Here is a 17,700-nt window from a genome sequence, read left to right as displayed (position 1 = left end):
CCAGACGCAACACAGGAGTGACATACATCAACACATCAGCAGAAGTAGGATGTCGATTTCAGAGACAGGTAGCGGAACACTAGAGCCACAGGTCACATGACATTACACTAGGACAGCCCACACACCTTGCCAATAAGGTGTACATGTAATGACTCACCACACATACATTGAGAGGATGCAGACATGTCCTTGTTACGCTGCTCCGTGTCCCATGCATACATACGCACCTCACATCCGATACCACATGTGGCCTGGTGTGCGTAACAGTGTGCCATGTCCATCTACACACAGACACATGTTGGTTGCTGCAACAGCTGATGCTTTTGAGGGAGCACCAACATCAAGCTAATGGGAACACACCACACATACATGACATAGACACATCGTGCACCGTGGGTAGTCACAGGTCTGGTGTGGTAACCCCTGTAGCGGGCATCAGGGGACACTTGTGTGTGTTGTTGACTGTGCCATGCCAGTGACGCTCATCCCAAGTGTGCAGTACGACATGCACACATGTCAAAGGAGTTAAGGGCATGCCTGGCACATATTGCACCGTCACACATAACATCTGTACACATCTCATCATACATCTATTGCCTTCTCGACTCAGGAGTAATGTGCTACACACCTGTGCCCCACACATGTAGTACTGCCCAGACAATGCCTTGATGTCCATCCATGGACAAGTATGTCAGCTCTATTCCTTCCTGTGTGCTGCCTGTCACCACTGTGATGTGTGAAAGGCACCGTACATTCGCTCAGAGGGCCTGTGTACGTTCCCTATCACTATGGGAGTGCTGCCGTATGCGTACCCATAGTGATAGTGAGCATACGCACGCGTGTACGGTCCGTATCACTATGGGTACGCATACGCGAGCACACCCATAGTGATAGTGAGCGTACAGGCGTGTGTACGGTCCGTATCACTATGGGTACGCATACGCGAGCACACCCATAGTGATAGTGAGCGTACAGGCGTGTGTACGGTCCGTATCACTATGGGTACGCATACGCGAGCACACCCATAGTGATACGGGCCGTACACACGTCTGTATGCTCACTATCTCTATGGGTGTGCTCGCGTATGCGTACCCATAGTGATACGGACCGTACACACGCCTGTACGGGCCGTTGCTATGCATTTGGGGTGCCCTAGGGCCCCGGAACGCACCGTACCTGTGTGTGAAACTCCAAATTACATAGGGGACACATGAGGGACAAGTATAAAGGCCTACATGCATGCTGGTTGTCATGGAGACCAAATTTAAAGTATGAATTTTTTTCTGCAGGTGCACAGCAGAAGTCAGTTTGAATGAATCTACTTTGTTGCAATGTGGTTCTGGAGTTGACATCATGCTCAAGAAAAAAACCAATAAAAACCCACTGACTGTGCTAGGTTTGAAGGGAATGGAGGAAACATAGGATGCAAATGTGAGTGACCAATCACTCTGTACTCCTGTGCATGAAACAGGCCAGCAAGGCAGATATAAGGCAGCCAGGTCCCATGAGGGAGCACTTGCCTGCACATCTTTGGATTCTACGACCCAGCTGCTGCTCCTGATTCCCTGGAACCATGTCAAGGTCTGTGGAGAGGGCACAGTCTTTCACCCTGGAGGAGAACCTGGCATAGCTGGATGTGATCCTCCCACAGTACCCCCTGCTGTATGGGCGACCAGGGTATCAGGTGAGTGCAGAGTCTACTAGCACAGACTGTGTCCCTTTTTTGTGACTGTGACTTCTGGCATTGTGTCCAGGTGTGACACATGCAATGTACTGTAGGGGGGTCCCAGGGGGGGGAATGCCTGATGTCTCCCAGCCAGAGCATGCTGTGGTGCATGTCTGCCGTCCTCACTTGCATTGTGTTTACTGTGACAATCACTGCATGGTGCATGCCACATTCTGCCTGTACCATCCTCCTGGGAATGTAGCCTCTACAGTCCTCGTGTGATTATGTGGTCAGCCCAGTGTGACAGGTGACTGTACCCACAGATGTGTGTTAGTTCTGTGTACCTGTGCTGAGAGTGTCCACATGATGTGTTCGTACCCTGGACATCGGTGTGTGTGTAAGTCCCCTGTCATGTGGGTGGGTGCATATGTGGAGTGTAGCACCCGGGCTGCATGAGGGATGGATATACCCTGCCCATCTGATGTGAGCAGGGAGCAGTGCTGTGTGTCTGACGTGCAGAGCCAGCCCCACACCTGTGAGCCCCCCCCGTCTAGTGGCACATGTGCAGAGTGAGGTTTGTCGCTGCATTTGGCAATGGCAGGTGAATGTCCGGTGCCTGTGTGTGTCTGTGTACTCTGCTGAGGTAGCGTCAGTGGCCTGTGGCATGTGACTGCTTAGAGGTGCTGCACATAATTCTGGTGTAGCTTGTGATGCACAGTGTGAGCCTGGATCATTGATTGTGTCGTTGCCCTCATTCCACCTGTGTACTTTCAATGGCACGTACTGCTTTTGCCCTTCCCCAGAGGATCATGTCCCTATGACAAAGGTGCAATGCGTTGGATGCATACTATGCCTTGTTGTAAACAGCAAATTTGTTCTAATATGTGTCTCTGTGACATGTGCCAGGTGTATTGATGTAGTGTCACTTGTTCATCCTCACAGGTAGGCGCCTCTGCCAAGAAGCAGATCTGGATGAACGCCATCAGTGCCGTGAGGAGGACGGAGGGTCGCAAGCGGCGCCTGGCCCAGGTGAGAAAACGCTGGCAGGATATCTGGTGCTGGACGCGGAGGATCGCACGGGTCCTGCTGGGGGACTCACCTGAGACCCATAAGAACCGCGGGCGCCGCCGTCTGACCCACATCCACAAGCGTGTGCTGGCGGTGGTCTTTCCAGACTTGGACAGGCGCTTACAGGAGAAGCAGCAGCAGGAAGGGGGTAGGTACATGTGTGTTTGTTGTGTGTCACCAGCATTTGTAAGTGCACAGTTGCATGGATACACTGCCAGGGTTTAAAGGTGCTGTGCAGATCCGGTTACCCACAGTATAGCGGTGCTCTCTTGCCTCCCTTCCCCTCCTTGCAATGTGTTCCCTGGTCTGTGTGTAGTCACTCCTTCAGAAGGTTATCTAGGCTGGCACTTTATCCACGTGAACAATGCCTGTAGCATCATGTGTGGGGGTGGTGTGTTACAGGTTTTGGGACCTTGCCTGTGCCCTGTCCAGTTCAGTACTTGTGGGTTCCAAGTCAGTTGGCACTGATGCTGAGTCCAGACATGGGAGTTAGTCTCTCAAGTGTCATGCCTTACAGCACGCATGTCCTATGTTGTGGCCTGTGACATGATGTGCATGGGTGTGCGATTCGCATGGTGCAGGGATGGTGGCGTGTGTTGCAGTCATTCCCATTCAGGACCATGGAGTTGTGTGGCCACTACTGTCCCCTGGGGCATATTTTCCTAGGTGTCATGTGTGTCATCACAAAATGTGGACACTCTCAGTGTCTACAGCATAGGTTGTGCTCTGTGCCATTGTCCCCTGGCACCATGTATATTGACGTAAAATGTAGTACAAGTGTCCACTGTACAGCCTGACCTGATTTTCCTTGTTCATACTCACGGTGGCCAGTGCCTGTGTGTCTTGTTACTATCATCTGATGATGACCATTTGTACATGATTATTTGGACAGACGCACCTTGGGTATTTTGTGTCCAATCTTGCATTTATCCAGCCCATGTGTATTTCACCCAGACTAAGAGATGTAAGTGCTTCCTGTGTCTCAACAAATTGTCTCATGTAGGGGGTGGTTGGTGCGGGCAAAGCCTACATGTCAAAACCTGATATCTCCTTGCTAGGTCTGGCCAGTGTGTGATGTTTGTCTGGACATACACTCAAGGTGCAGTGAGCCAGTCATGTTGGGCATGTTTTCAGTATTACCTATGCAGCATGTGCCTCAAGTTCATGGATATGGTCCCTGCTCATCCCTATTTTCGGCAACGCTGTGTGGTGCAGATGCAGTGCTGGATTGTCCCCAGAGCCTGGCTCCTCTGTCAAAATCCATTTCATGTCATATGCTATTGTGTCATGCTCTCCATAGTTTTTCAGTGGCATGGTGGGTCAACCAACTGTGTGTAGCATGCCCTACATATGTACCTTGTTTTGTAGATGTTACTGATCTTTCTTTTCAGGCTATGCACTGTAACCTATGTAGATTGGACTCATGTGACATATGTATACAGGTGTATGATTAATTGCTGTCTCTTCACCTTGCCCACAGCATCGTCGGGGGACACGGAGGGAGACATCAGCACAGACGGAGCAGAGGGACCGAGCACCAGTGCCAGCGGCGACATCTTGGCTGGCACATCGAGTGGAACTGAGGCGGAGGAGAGTGAGGCCGAGGACCTGTCCAGTGCCACCACAGAATATGAAGCTGACGGGTCCGAGGATGAGCTCTCCGAGTGGGCGGAGGCTGCACCAGCAGCTGACAGCGGCACAACATCTCTCCCCGCCCCCTCCATTGCCATCAGCCGCCTCCCACTTGCTCGTGTCCCTTCCCAGCGTGCCCGGTCACCACATGTCTCCTTACTGCCAGGCACCGCACCCCCTGCCCCTGTCTCCACTGCTGCCGCCAATGCCGAGTCTGTGGACATCCAGCGGCAGGTTGGTCAGGCTGCGATGCTTAATGTCCTCCATGGCCACAGCCAAGTGCTGAACAACATGGAGGCATACTTGGAGGGCATTTTCTCATCGCAGGCTGACCAACGCAACTTGCTGAGGTCCATTGACTCGACGCTGACTGCAGCAGTGGGTCTCCTCCAGCGCTTCGTCCAACCCCCTACCCCTGACCCATCCACACTTCCCACTCCCATGCCTGTCCCACGTACACCCAGACGTCAGCATGCACCCACCACAACAGACACAGGCACCACACCAGCAGGGAAGGTCAAACGCACACCTCCTGGCACGCACACACCGGGTGAAGTAGGCACACCCACTGGGTCGGGGGGCAACTGTAAGACACGCAGCCAGAGTGGGAGTCCGCATTCCACCAAATCCACTCCCTCCAAACCCCTCCCCTCAGCTCTCCTGGCCACATATCCAGCAAAGACTCCTTCATGGCCGCTCTGTCCCTGAGCCCCACAGTGACACCACCCCGCAAGCGGTCAAGGGAGTCCCCGGTCAGGGTGGTTGAGTCCCTCCCCTGTCCACACCCTCCCCCAGTGGCACTGCGACCCATCCCTCTGACCCCCCCCCCCCTCCTTGGGGCCTGTGGTTCCTTCGGGTGCAGGGGAGTTGCTGGAGGACCTTGCTAAGGTGTGCAGCGACATCCTGGCCTCCGCCTTTGGTGCTGCCCCACCCCCTGTGGTGGAGTCCTCCATCCCTGCACCCACGACACCTACCCTTCGCCCTCATGTCCCTGCGGTGCCTGGTCCTTCCCCCCCCCCCACATGATGCCCCCCCCTCTGGAAGACGAAGAAGTCTGACTGTGCAGGCAAGCTAGGGGACACGCGTCCCACTGTGTCCCCCACCTGGATTTGAACTTTGGATTGCCCTATGGGCATTGTACATTTTGAACTTTCAAGGGACAAACAGATTTTTGGATGCTGAATAAAGCAATTTCATTTTCCTTAGTACACTACTGTCTGTCTGGTATTGCTGTTGGTCGACCTGCCCCATAATTTGGGTGGTGATTATGTGTTGGGTGTGTGGGAATTGTAGTCTTGTGCTGGTCATAGGGTGGATCCTGGTATCTGTGTGCCATCACAAGCTGTTGGCTACATCGCTTTGTTCCTGTGAGCAGTTACTGCATGGTGACATCGTCCCAAGGTGTGTTCCTTCCTCTGTGTAACCTGACATCTTCCCTGCAGGGTCATTCCAATATGTGGTGCTGAGCTGTGTCAACATTGGCTGGGTGTGTGACGGACTCGTTAGACTTGGGCCATGCATGCTAAGCGATGTTTCCACCTGCATCATTCGTGACGTCCTTGGTGGTCACTGTACTTGTGTATGTAGACTGTTGTCGTGACTTCATGTGGACATGTTTTCTTTTCGGCGCTATGCATGTGTATACTCCCAGCCTCACACACATGTGGTACATGTACTGCAGGATCTTTGTGCACCTGACTGACATTTGTGGCCATTGGATCTGTGAGTACTCCACCCTTTTCTTTGCAGGGGCACTGCTGTGAGTGTTAGGCACCCACCCCTCCTGTGTCTGGCCACTGCTGGGAGGACTCTGCACACACCCCTCTTATGACTGGGCACTGCTGGGAGGACTCTGCACACACCCCTCCTGTGTCTGGGCACTGCTGGGAGGACTCTGCACACACCCCTCCTGTGTCTGGGCACTGCTGGGAGGACTCTGCACACACCCCTCCTGTGTCTGGGCACTGCTGGGAGGACTCTGCACACACCCCTCTTATGACTGGGCACTGCTGGGAGGACTCTGCACACACCCCTCCTGTGTCTGGGCACTGCTGGGAGGACTCTGCACACACCCCTCCTGTGTCTGGGCACTGCTGGGAGGACTCTGCACACACCCCTCTTATGACTGGGCACTGCTGGGAGTGTTAGGCACCCACCCCTCCTGTGTCTGGGCACTGCTGGGAGGACTCTGCACACACCCCTCCTGTGTCTGGGTACTGCTGTGAGGACTTTGCACACACCCCTCCTGTGTCTGGGCACTGCTGGGAGTGTTAGGCACCCACCCCTCCTGTGTCTGGGCACTGCTGGGAGGACTCTGCACACACCCCTCCTGTGTCTGGGCACTGCTGGAAGGACTCTGCACACACCCCTCCTGTGTCTGGGCACTGCTGGGAGGACTCTGCACACACCCCTCCTGTGTCTGGGCACTGCTGGGAGGACTCTGCACACACCCCTCCTGTGTCTGGGCACTGCTGGGAGGACTCTGCACACACCCCTCCTGTGTCTGGACACTGCTGGGAGGACTCTACACCCACCCCTCCTGTGTCTGGGCACTGCTGGGTGGACTCTGCACACACCCCTCCTGTGTCTGGGCACTGCTGGGAGGACTCTGCACACACCCCTCCTGTGTCTGGGCACTGCTGGGAGGACTCTGCACACACCCCTCCTGTGTCTGGGCACTGCTGGGAGGACTCTGCACACACCCCTCTTATGACTGGGCACTGCTGGGAGGACTCTGCACACACCCCTCCTGTGTCTGGGCACTGCTGGGAGGACTCTGCACACACCCCTCTTATGACTGGGTACTGCTGGGAGTGTTAGGCACCCACCCCTCCTGTGTCTGGGCACTGCTGGGAGTGTTAGGCACCCACCCCTCCTGTGTCTGGGCACTGCTGGGAGGACTCTGCACACACCCCTCCTGTGTCTGGGCACTGCTGGGAGGACTCTGCACACACCCCTCCTGTGTCTGGGCACTGCTGGGAGTGTTAGGCACCCACCCCTCCTGTGTCTGGGCACTGCTGGGAGATCTCTGCACACACCCCTCCTGTGTCTGGGCACTGCTGGGAGGACTCTGCACACACCCCTCCTGTGTCTGGGCACTGCTGGGAGTGTCAGGCACCCACCCCTCCTGTGTCTGGGCACTGCTGGGAGGACTCTGCACACACCCCTCCTATTTCAGGATATGTACGCTTAGAACATACACGGGTGTGGGTTTGCTCCATGCATACGCGGGTGGGGGTACGGTCCGTACATACACGGTTGGGGTGGGGGGTATGCTCCATACATACGCGGGTGAGGGTACGGGTCATACATACACTGTTGGGGTGGGGGTATGCTCCATACATACGCGGGTGAGGGTACGGGTCGTACATACACTGTTGGGGTGGGGGTACGCTCCATGCATACGCGGGTGAGGGTACGGGTCGTACATACACTGTTGGGGTGGGGGTACGCTCCATGCATACGTGGGTGAGGGTACGGGTCGTACATACACGGTTGGGGTGGGGGTACGCTCCATGCATACGGGGTGGGGGTACGGTCCGTACATACACTGTTGGCATGGGGGGTACGCTCCATACGTACGCGGATGAGGGTACGGGTCGTACATACACTGTTGGGGTGGGGGTATGCTCCATACATACGCGGGTGAGGGTACGGGTCGTACATACACTGTTGGGGTGGGGGTACGCTCCATGCATACGCGGGTGAGGGTACGGGTCATACATACAGTGTTGGGGTGGGGGTACGCTCCATGCATACGTGGGTGAGGGTACGGGTCGTACATACACTGTTGGGGTGGGGGTACGCTCCATGCATACGGGGTGGAAGTACGGTCCGTACGTACACTGTTGGCATGGGGGGTACGCTCCATGCATATACGCGGGTGAGGGTACGAGTCGTACATACACTGTTGGGGTGGGGGTACGCTCCATGCATACGGGGTGGGGGTACGGTCCGTACGTACACTGTTGGCATGGGGGGTACGCTCCATGCATACGGGGTGGGGGTACGGTCCGTACATATCCGTACCCACGCTGTGGAATGCTTGTGCGGGCCGTACCCAGGCCTTTGCCACGTGGGTACAGCCGTCCCGCCATTGTTGGGGTGACGTAGGTGTGGGCGTGGTACGACTCGTACCCACGCTCTTAAGGCGTGGGTACGGGACGTACCTGTGTTGTTGTGTTACCGGTTCGCGTCGTCAACCACTTCCGTTGTGGCGGATGCTGGCTTTGCTGGACACACCCCCACCCCCTCGTAGTGACCAGGGCCTGGGGGTCAGGTATGTCCAGGGCATGTGTGCTGTGTGACTTTGGTGGGGGTTTTGTGGCCTGCCCCTGCTCCTGCCCCCCCCCTTTTCCCCCCTCCCTTTGTTGTTCTGACCTTCTGCGGCATCTGCGTCGTAACCTGTAGAGGAGGTCGACTGCTATGAGGGCCGGGATGACACGTAGGTTCGGGTCCATGTCTGTCCGTCGCGTGCAGGTACTCCTTGTTCGCGTCGTCCTGATTTCCAGGCAGTTTTTGGCTGCCGGAAAATATTCTCCGTGCGGGATGACGTCGGTGCGAATCGTACTTCCCGGTTCGTGAATGGCAGGCTGCTTGCGTCCCGACGTCACGTCGGCGCTTTCCCGGATCACATTTGTACGTATATTTTTGTTGGTCGGTGTTTTGTACGATTCGTACGGAAATAGTATTTCCGTGCGAATCGTACTTCCATGTTTGTATCTTGTTACGACCGGGTATGCGTCGGACGGGGAATATGCTCCGTCCGATGGTTCGTACCCGGTTTTTACAGGATCGTAATCGGCCCCCAAGTCTTTGAATCTAACTGGGAGATTCCCACTTCTTCGAGCAGTTCTACTGGAAGCAGAATCTCTGCTCAAAGCCTGTCCCTCTTCATGAGGAAAAGTACTCTCATCCTCATTTTCAACAACACCAACTGGATGACACAGATCCGTGGAACTCCTCAAACACTTCACCAACCTAGACATGCTCCACACACAACCAGTGTTCACTCTCACAACATTTTTCCAAATTGAAATTATCGTGAAAGGACCAATAAAAGAAGATCTCCCCTTCAATGTGTGTTTAGGGTTCTTAACCATGACTTTGTCACCAATGCTCCACCTCTTACCCTTCACTCGCATTCTAGAATCATAATCTACTTTATACTTGTTTTGATAATCCAAAATTCTTCTTCGTCTCACTACCATAGGAACCGCAACACCAGAACTCACAGGCAGCCAAGATGGATTCAACTTAGAAATAGCCTTCCTTCCCCTCAAAGCCTCAAAAGGCGACATCAGAGTGACTGCATTTGGTGTCGTACGGTGCGCCCACCATGTGTCCCTCAACACATTACTGAACGAAACCCTGGAACTAAAAGAGCGCTGTGCACAATCTTTCACCACACGATTCATTCTTTCTGACAAACCATTGGCTTGGGGCGCATATAGTGCAGTTTTCTGATGTACAATGTTGTGATCTTTGAGAAACTCTTGCATCTCAGGAGATACAAATTGCACCCCATTATCAGTAACTAAAAACTTAGGCTCACCCTCCGAGACAAAAACATCCTTTAAGAAATCAATCACCGTCCTCGTATTCACCGAGGAAACACACTTTGTGACTACCCAATTGGAAGTGTAATCCACAAGCAAGATGACATATCGCTCATACGATGGCAACAATTCAAATGGACCCACAATGTCCAGTCCCAACTTAGACCAAACTCTATCTGGAACCTCCACAGGAGATAACGGCGCTCGGCTGACCACATGAGATTTATCACTTGATGCACAAGACACACAATCTTTAACAACTCCTTCGACCATGCGATCCATGCTAGGCCACCAGTACCTTTCTCTCACCCGAGCCTTGGTGAGGCTTCTTCTTAGGTGTCCCTCATGAGCCGTGTTGATGATCTTGCTCCTAAATTCTACAGGCGGCACTATTCTATCACTTCTCATAAGATTCCCACCGATGTATGAGAGTTCATCCCTGACCGACCAATATGCTCGCATCTCGAGATCCAACATTTTGTAATCTGGCCAACCCTGCTTGGCCCATAGCTTTAACAGCCCCAATTCTTTATCTCTGTCCACACCATCAGCCCATGCTTCTTGTGTCAGGGAAGATTCCGTAACCCAACACACACTCTCCTCTTCATTATCCTCACCTGTTTCCACCAAAGGTAACCGGGAAAGACAATCTGCAGACTTGTTATTGGACCCTGGTATGTACAGTACTAGGAAATTAAATTCTTGCAGACCTTCACTCCAGTGCTTAATCCTGGGTGTGATATGTTCACTACGTCTGCAAGAAAATATCTGAACAAGAGGACGATGATCCGTCCTAACTAGAAAAGGAATTCCCCATAAATAAAATTTAAAATGTTGTGCAGCCCAATAAATACTCAGAGCTTCTCTCTCAATACAAGAATAATTTTTCTCCGCTCCCCTAAGAGCCCTTGAAGCAAATGCAACAGTTTTGTGTTCTCCATTGACCTCTTGAGACAGCACCGCACCCAGTCCCTTAAGGCTAGCATCCGTAGTCAACACCATCTTTTTATTAACATCAAAATGCCCCAATGTAGGCATTTTCCCAATCTCAACCTTGATCATATCAAAAGCCTTCTGACAATCACTAGACCATGCAAAGTTTGCCCCCTTCTTCAACAAAGCTCTAATAGGCTCAGTCACACAAGCAAAACCCTCAACAAATTTCGAATAAAACTCCGCAAGGCCCAAAAATTACCTTACCTCCTCCTTATCCTTTGGAGTTGGAGCATTCGCCACACTTTGTGCTAGTTCCACTTTCGGTTGGATACCATCACCGGATATCACATGACCCAAGTACGAAACTGTCTCTACTGCAATTCGACATTTTTCTTTTTTTACAGTTAGTCCCTTCGCCTTCAACCTTTCCAAAACCTCTAACAATGTTCGGCCATGTTCTGCCTTTCCTTTGCCATAAATCAAGATATCATCTTGAAAAAACATGATGTTACTTATGCCTCCTAACACTTTCTTCATGACCCTCTGGAAACATGCCGCTGCAGATGCCAACCCAAACGGCATCCTCAAGAAGCGGAATGCTCCCAGAGGTGTCACAAATGACGTAAGATGTCTTGATTCTTTATGCAAAGCAACTTGATGGTAAGCTGACGATAGATCTAGCACACTAAAAAATGCGAGCCCCTTTTAGTGTGCTGAGAGACTCTGATATGTTAGGTAGGGGTTGCCGATCTACCCAAATCCACTCATTCAAACTCCTCAAGTCCACACACATCCTGACCGCTGTACCACCATCCTTTGGGGCCAAAACAATTGGGGCCCACCATTCTGAGGACTCTATCTCCTCGATGACTCCTAATTTCAACAACCTATCCAGCTCAGATTTCAGTGGTTCCATCATCATGTTGGGTACTTTCCTTACTTTATGTACACAAGGTACAGCCCGATCCTTTAAAATGATTTGGTGTTCAAAACCCTTCAAACACCCTAAATCTTCAGTAAAGACTTCAGGAAATTTGCTGAAATACACACCATTTTGATCAGCATTTTGATCACCCAGTGTACTACTACCCTCCTCTCTATCTATCAACATGACTTGCTCTTCAGGATTTTTAGCATTAGGATTTAGCATGATGCCCAAATCACGCTGATGCCTCCAGCCCAATAGATTGTCTCCTCTTTCCGCCACATAGACCTTCCCCACCGTGCTTCCATCTTTGAATTTGATACATGCTTGAATATACCCTAAAACATTTATTTTCGCACCTCCATAACTGACAGGACTAATGTCAGGAGGAAGAAGCACCACATTGTCAAAACCAACCACTTCATCCCATTGTTTGTTCCCTATCATGGTGAAAGGAGAACCTGAATCCGCCAAAACTACAAAACCAAAATCATCAACCAAAATCTTGCATTCAGGCATGGTTAATTTCCCACCATCAATCTCACCATTGCTATCTTCAACATTCAAAATTATAGTGCGCACCACCTCAGTCTTCTTGTCAGGGTTACGAGTTGACTTGCAAACCCTTGCATAATGTCCCTTTATCCCACACTTCATACAAATAGACTCTTTGGCATAACAATGAGGATAATTTGAAAAATGGGAAGAACTGCCACACCTATAACACTTCACTTTGGGTAAATCTTTGGATTTCTTATCACTCTCACTCAGGTTAGTCCGAGCTTCCTTATCAGATCTAGAAGGTTGGTTTTTTGATATTTGCATACGTGAGTCTTTTTCAACTGTCTTTGACTTCTCATGAGGAGAAATTCTTGCTACATTTTCCACACACTCTAAGTTCTCTGCCTCATGAACTACATGAACCTCACTGGTCTCTTTTTTCTCATCATGGTTTTTTAGGTCTCGCGTTAGCAGCTTAACTGTTGTTTAACTCTGGCATTGCTGCTGTTATCTTTGTTTCTGTTGGCTGTTGATCTGATGCATCACTTCCGTTTCTATGGGAAGCAACACCGACCAACTACTGTTTTATTGTGCTGTCTGGTTTTGTTAATTTTGTTTAGGAACTACTTGTTTTAAACGTGTTCGCCCAACTTGCTCCAAGAGTGCCATTGTTAACAGTGCTGTTCTTATCTGGACTGTTGCTGTAGATTGCTGCTTCTTCACTCCGTCCTTAGTGGTAGTTAAAGCCTGAGAACTCGTGTTTTCATTTTTTACTTTAAACTTGTTTCACCCAACTTGTTTATTTTTAAGCAGGATCTGAATTCCCTCCCACCATTCCTTTGCTCTCCTCAGCCACTCCCCGCCGCTCATCTCGTGCTTTCACACGTCTTAAACAGAACCATCTGCTCGTGAGTCGGAATGCTGGCATGGTAGCCCAGCCCCCCTCCTATCGCTGCCTGATTTAAAATGGCGCCCAGGCACGTAATCCGCACATATTTCAGCTGCCTGGTGTGAAGTTCTTCAAAGGCAGCTTGTAACCAGAGCTGCCCTCTGCCTTCGCAGAATGCGTGTTGCAGTGAGAGAAGAGCCCGCAGGGGATTTTCAGCACTAGGTGCTCGGGCAAAGGAAAGGAAACTGAAGCTAGGGTTGCCAGCCGGGCCCCCCTGCTCCGAAATGAGCTCTCTTCCGGCACCACATTAAATGTCGCAGACCTGTCCCTCATGTGCGACGTGTGCTTCGTGTTCCGGTACCTAGCGATATTAGCTGAACTGACCTCCTCGTCAGGGGTAATAAGCGGTATCTAATTACCAAATGTAGGTATACATTCGAACAACAGGGTGCAAATTCCCGCTCCTCCACGAGACTACATTGTGTGATTCTGGGCATCAATTTATCCTCACTGTCTAGCCTCGTCCTCTATATCTTTTCAAAGGGGGATTCTTAGAACCAGACTGGGCAGGGGTGTAACACAGGCCCCCTGCAGCCCCCGCGTTGCGGGGGGGGGGGGGCCGCGCTCCAGGGGGCCCCCTCAGCGCACTGTGACCGTGACAATCATCATGAATAAACATTTTCATGTATTGCAGCCACGCGACCGGGATGGTGGATTAAAGTAGAAGTATGTAATACAGGCCCCGGAGAGTGCGAGAGCAGTGTCCAGAAAGAAAGAAGATAGTGGTAGCGTCCGTCTGCCCACCGAACCCCCCACCCCACCCCATTCGTTCAGCAACCCATTAGGGGTAAACGCTAATTAGACGAGGCTGCTCATTTTGAGCTGGTAATTGATTTAAATAGGTTGCTCGTTTGAAGCAGGAGGAAAGCCTTGTGATTAGTTGGTACTTCGGTTTTTTGTCATCTGCATCTTTCAATTGCTTGTGCATTGTAGCATAAAACGCAGGGGCCCGTGTGCTCTGAAAAAAAAGGTATAGAAAATAATTACAGTAAGTGTGAATTGCGCAGCAAAAAAACGAAATGGAGGTTCAAATGCGGAATCCTGATTCCTGCAATGCGTAACCTGTCCCAGCTGCCTTTCCTCTCTTTCTGATGAGCAGGGGAAGGTTTGATTCTGAAACTCTGCCTCGGAGAACGCTTCATGAAATACATGTTGCTGCTGATTTTATTACAAGATAGGAACTTGTTTGTCTGTGCCCCTTTAGTTTACCGGTGGGCCCCTTTCAAAAGTACATCCTTGACACCGCAAGAAATAATCACCGTAGAGCGCTCCGTTGTTTTATGAAATCGGTTTTGGTTTAGTGAACTGAACAACTACTGTTTTAGCATTTCTGCTTCCTAAAGCCATTTCTGTTTTTCATTTTGTTTTCCTTTCTGTTGATCCGAAGTCAAGGATATTTTATTTGTAGTTACGTTATTTTTTGTATTTATCAATCGATTGTTCCTTTTCCCATGCATATATGAAGAGTCATTTTCCACTGTCTTTTTCGACTGCATTGGCCATTTTAGGAGCTTTGGGGGAATTTCTGCCTACTGCAAGGTTTTGGATTTCCTAGAAACATTGCAAATATTTTAGCACTTCTATCAAAATTCAATATTCCAGCTTGAACGCACACATAGACTGATTCATTGCAAAGCCAATAAGTCTGAGGCTGGCTGACAGTTTTTTGGCTTTGGCAATGCTTGTTTTCTTGTACTATGTTTTTGGGGTAATGAAAAACAAGCATTTGCAATGCAATAGGTCTCGCAATTGCGAGATTTAGAGCTATTGGCATTTTAAATGACAAGGCCTTTTACTTATGTTTTAAAAACCAAAACATAAATAAAAGCAATTGTCAATTACAATGCCAGTAGCTCAAACTTGTGTAAATGCGAGACCTATTGCATTGCAAATGCTTGTTATTTCTTTAGTGCCTTTAAGTAGTTCCACCGCTGTGTATCTCTTCTTCGCAGACTTTCATATAAACTGGCAGCTACATTTAACACATATGTGAACATTAATGAGCGCTCTGCAAATAGGTTGGATGAACATGTAGCCTTAATACATGTATGATCCACCGACAAGCAGTACTCTGAGTAACTCTCACTGCCTTCAGACTCAGCTCCAAAGCTCTGATTTACGATCCCTCATAAAGACTCATGTGTTTTACGAAAACACTACAGAAACAACATAATCTGGAAGATCAATCAACCAGGGTTTGTAAAGCGTGGCTACTCTCCTGTGAGGGTCTCAAGGTGCTGTGGGGCCGGGGGGAGGGGGTGGGGGGGGTACAGCAGATCAGACTAAGTGCTGAGTTCATCCAGAGAGGCAGGCCTCGAAGTCCTTCCTGAATTGCATCAGCCAGCGTCATTTCCTGTGGTGGATGGGTATGGTGTTCCATGTCTTGGAGGCGAGGTAAGAGAAGAACATTCCTCTGGGGCTGGTTGTGTGAATTCTTGGGATGGTAGCCTGGGAAAGCTGGGCGGAGTGGATGTGCCAGTTGGGTACATAGATTGTGAGGCGGTGAGTCAAGCATGCGTGTTCAGCATTATTAAGGGCCTTGTATGCGTGGGTGAGAGACGTTCACACCCCATTTTCACCCTGTCCATGGATTCACTCCTGTCCTTTGTAGAAGTAAATGTCAGTGTAGCATATTTGCTCAGCCATAAACTACACCACCCAAATAGAGTTGATGTAAAGATGCCTTAATTACTGTGAGTTGACATTTTTGGTGGGTTTTCAAGCACCTTATGGCTTGCTCAGCGGAGTGGGAGTGGCTTTTCCAGGGTGATAATGCAGAGAAAAGCCACAACTTGCAAATGGGAGGGTAGTCACGCATGTTACACCCTGGACAGGTTGGTTAATCAGTCCTAACAAACACAGAAGTAGTTCTATATTCAAGTTTGGAATGGGGAGATAAACACCCAAACGTAGTGGGGGTGTAGGCAGACTTCGAATTGGAATATGGAAGTGCAGATACTCACTATCCCCGACTACTTATTTGCTGCTAGGAAGTGCTCGTACTCGTCCATTATAAGTTTTGCAACTGGGCTGAAAAGTGCAAGAACTTGCCCTTTAAAATTGAAGTGCAGATACCTGGTATTTCACCCTAGCTGCCTAAATGAAGCACTGGGTGTAAGAGAGGAATTTCTTTTTGTGGAAACTTTTCAGCAATGAGAAAAAAGTAAATAAAACACAGGTGCATTTGTGAATGTACATCTCTTATATTTACGCATTCTGCATGCCTTTGCAAGACAGGAATATATAAAATTCACAAAAGAACCTTATTTAGCACTGAAGAAAAATCACTGAAGTGAGAAATGTTATGAGACATAGACAGCATCGGGGCGAAACCACCTTCCACACAACCCACAACAGCACAATGCCAGCTGCCTACCTACAAACGTGTGGTGCGCAGCTCCGATTCAAAAACAAAACAGGGGCGGCGGGCCGAGGCAAGGGGTGCTGGAAAACAAGGTTTAATGGAGCTTAACACATGCCGTAATAGAGATGGCCTTTATCTGCTGTCACGAGCTGGGCAGGGGAGACATCTGGCAGGAAGAATAGAAATACAGATGCTGGTGTGTGGTACGTACCCTGCCATTCCCCACCTTTGGATGCAACAGCACAGCGCCCACCGGTATCGTGGAGTTTGCGTCCTGCCGAAGTCCTGCCTCCCTGGTTTTCTCCCGCAGGCTGCTTCATGTAAGCAACTCTCGGCTCTATTTACAATCACTTGACTGGATGGGAGGACTCGTGCCAGGATATGTCGTGAAAAAAAGCAGTACGCAACTCAGTAAAAAAACAGCACGCAGAGATTGGCAATTGAAAGAAACGCACAATATCGCAGATGCAGCTTGGAAAAATGTTACAGTAAAACAAGCAAATGGAAGTTTAAAAAACATTTCCACATGGAAATATTCGCGCTCCTTAAATGCAGAGGCACTGGCTTCGTGGTATTCTGCCACCAGCTAGCGCCTAGACCGACGTTTTTTAATAAAAGTGGTGTGCAGAGTTGCACACAATACAGCCTCGTTAATCCCGCTTGTGTATGGGAATTGCCATTTGAGGATGATGGATTCTGGTGCAGAGGCTTCAACGCCCTGCGTAACCCTTGCAAACATTAACACACCCACTCCAGACGAGACACATCCCCGTATTCTTTAGCCACCACTGGAACCCTCGCGCTTGGGTCCCAGTGACAGACAGATCAGAGACGTTTGAATGCATGGGCAAAGTGGGCTCTGGCCCAGGGCCCCAGCCTTTCAGGGGGCCCCCTGACAGAGTCAGCTCCGTTCTCCAGAGTTTTGCCCTAATGACCTTGATTATTTCTTAAACTGATTGTTTTAAATACTGTTTTCCTTTAATTTATGTTTTATGTGCCTGATGTGTGAGAATCTAGTACAGCCATTTTGCTGAGAAATGATGTGTTTATGTTTCTTGCAGTATACAGAAAAAAAGTTTCTTTTAGATCAAAACAAGGCCT

The 17,700-nt window shown here is 50.2% G+C and overlaps 1 protein-coding gene across 3 annotated transcripts in view; it reads right to left on the bottom strand.

The window, feature by feature from the left end:
* Positions 1 to 16,938, bottom strand: part of LOC146816608 (cysteine-rich secretory protein 2-like) — a 387,915-nt gene extending 370,977 nt beyond the window's left edge. Inside the window, exons 1-2 of one of the 3 annotated variants that reach the window (XM_085610482.1) lie at positions 16,811 to 16,903; positions 16,612 to 16,679 (exon numbers count right to left, since the gene is read on the bottom strand). The gene's annotated coding sequence lies outside the window, so the exon portion shown is untranslated. Of the gene's footprint in view, positions 1 to 16,611; positions 16,680 to 16,810 lie in introns of all 3 variants that reach the window. The other 2 variants (XM_085610479.1, XM_085610484.1) reach the window with 2 other exon arrangements.
* Between the last annotated feature and the right edge of the window lie 762 nt (positions 16,939 to 17,700).

This window comes from Triturus cristatus, chromosome 6 (assembly GCF_964204655.1).
Source record: "Triturus cristatus chromosome 6, aTriCri1.1, whole genome shotgun sequence".
Lineage (NCBI taxonomy): Eukaryota > Metazoa > Chordata > Amphibia > Caudata > Salamandridae > Triturus > Triturus cristatus.
The sequence above is the reverse complement of the archived record's forward strand: the minus strand, read 5'-3'. Positions and strand labels throughout refer to the sequence as shown.